Source organism: Suncus etruscus, chromosome 3 (assembly GCF_024139225.1).
Source record: "Suncus etruscus isolate mSunEtr1 chromosome 3, mSunEtr1.pri.cur, whole genome shotgun sequence".
NCBI lineage: Eukaryota > Metazoa > Chordata > Mammalia > Eulipotyphla > Soricidae > Suncus > Suncus etruscus.
In genome coordinates, this window is record NC_064850.1 from 53,639,231 (window position 1) to 53,641,628 (window position 2,398).

Genomic DNA, 2,398 nt, shown 5'->3' on the forward strand with positions numbered 1-2,398 from the left:
TGTATACTGCTTATTCATTTTTGTGCTTATTAGATTATCTATAGTGTTTAAATATATGTATAAATGGAACTCCCTCAAACTTAGAAATTCATAGGAAAAATGAAAGATTTCTGAGCCTCAGACCTTTGTTTAGCAATTAACAACATTATAGTAAACTCCTAGAATTAAAAGGTGGGAGGTCTCATGTTTAACTTATGCCAGAAGATTTGTACTGAAAATATTCTTCACATATATTATAAACATAGAAGGGCAAAGCAAAATAACTTTAATTCAAATACAATGTATTTTTTATCCCCCACTTCACAATAAGGACCAGACAAAGGGCCTGTGTTGAGGTGTATATGAGGTGCATTTACTGTACCTCCTCTTTCTATACAGTCAGTGTAAAGAACACAGCCTGTGTTTTTTCTGTAAAAACACATGCAGACAGTCTATATTAGACTTATCCTTTTTTAGAAAATGATAAAACTCATCTTTCAATTGAATAAAGAATATGACATTATTATTTTGTCCTGTATTGCTTGGAAACCAAGCTGTGAAGTTAATATTTCTTTTCTTTTCTTTTCTTTCTTTTGGTTTTTGGGTCACACCCAGCACTGCTCAGGGGATACTCCTGGCTCAATGCTATAAATCGCCCCTGGAAGGCACAGGAGACTATATGGGATGCCGGTATTCGAACCACCATTCTTCTGCATGAAAGGCAAACGCCTTATCTCCATGCTATCTCTCTGGCTCCAAAGTTAATATTTCAATTCAATATTTTAATTCATCTAGTTATACAAGATTAAGAGTATTTTATTTTTCATGTTATCTGTTTTCACAGATTGTACTACACACACTAAGCTAGATGCTGCATTAAAACTTTAGCTAATCTGTCTGTCTGTCTCTCTCTCTCCTGAGGAAGACACTTTCAGATTGTATCCAGGAGAAAGGTATCTTTTTTTTCCTAAATGTGGACACATCTCACAGAATACATTTGGCAAAAGGAGACATTAACTGTATTTGGTCCCCTTGGCAGGCACCATAAATACACATAGATTCCAGTACAAAGTTATTTGGAGAAAGACACTAGAACTTTCTAGAGCACTGAAAAATATAGACTTGCAAATGTAAAATTTAGTAAATGTATTTTTTTTCTGTTTACATCTAATCTTATTTATGTTGATTGGGCAAGTGCATTTGTATGAGTTTTGCTAAAAGTCTGGGTCACTTATGAGTCTTATAATCCTTTCACTTTTATTTCTAAGATATTCTTGGAAGAAAGAGAGACACACACAGATAGAATAGTCTCACTCATCTATGGCTTTTAAGAAAAATAAAAGACATTATCTTAATAATGCCCAGAGACAATAGAGATGAAGGTCAGAAGGACTGGCTCAAGATATGAAGCTTACTACAAAGAGTGGTTAGTGCATTTAAAAAAATAACTACACTAACAACTACCAGGACAATGCTAATTAGAGAAGTAGAATGTGGAGGAGAATGGAGGTGTGGGGCATTGGTGGTGGGAATGTTGCACTGATGAAGGGAGAGTTCTTTTTTATGACTAAAAACCAGCTACAATCATGTTTGTAATCATGGTGCTGAAAAGGGTAACTGTGTTGCTTAACAAACTGTAAACAATAATCTCTCTCTCTCTCTCTCTCTCTCTCTCTCTCTCTCTCTCTCTCTCTCTCTCTCTCTCTCTCTCTCTCGTGATCAGAGCAATTTACTTTCAATGAGTTGGGGCTACTTGGTAAGAGAGGTCAGGTTTACAGCAATGAATCCTATAGTTCCTGTGAAGCTTTTAACACCAGTTCCAGGAAGCTTCTTCTACCAAAGTGACTCCTTGCCTGGTCTCCTTTTGTGCTACTTGCTGTGTTCTGTGAAATTTGAGTTGGTTATTTTTATCAAATTCTATGTAGCTAGGGCCAAAAGAAGAAAAATTGGCAAAAAAGAAAAAAATCCCATTCTCTAAACAGTGTTGAGCTTTTCTGACTTCTCTTTCACTCTCTTCAGAGACGTTTTCTAAAACCTATATTTGAAAAGAACTTGTAGTTTGTTTTACTTTGATTATAGGTTAGTAGTGCTGTAGAATAATTGAAAAGTCAGTAACAGCCCAATATCAAAAGAAAGGTTACTAAAGAGAAGGAAATCAACAGCATTTGTTTCATCAGTAAAGAACTCTTATTTCAGAATCAATTATTTTTGCATATATATCTGTAATCAGTACTTCTTTAACTTGTAATCTTTAATGAAGTATAAGAATATTGCTACCTTGAGATTTAATCAAAGGGAGGACATATATGGTAAACAAACTTTCTTTGATTGCCTGAGTCTTTGATACCTTATTAAGAGAAAGTTTTGCATTTGTTTAAATTTCATTTTCTCAGCTCGCTTGAATTTTAGTGCTGGTTGA

General features: G+C 34.6%; 1 non-coding gene across 1 annotated transcript; it reads right to left on the bottom strand.

Annotated features, from left to right (window-relative positions):
- Positions 1-286: 286 nt before the first annotated feature.
- Positions 287-421, bottom strand: LOC126005274 (small nucleolar RNA SNORA51). Its single transcript, XR_007494433.1, has one exon. It is a non-coding gene; the product is annotated as a small nucleolar RNA SNORA51 (small nucleolar RNA).
- Between the last annotated feature and the right edge of the window lie 1,977 nt (positions 422-2,398).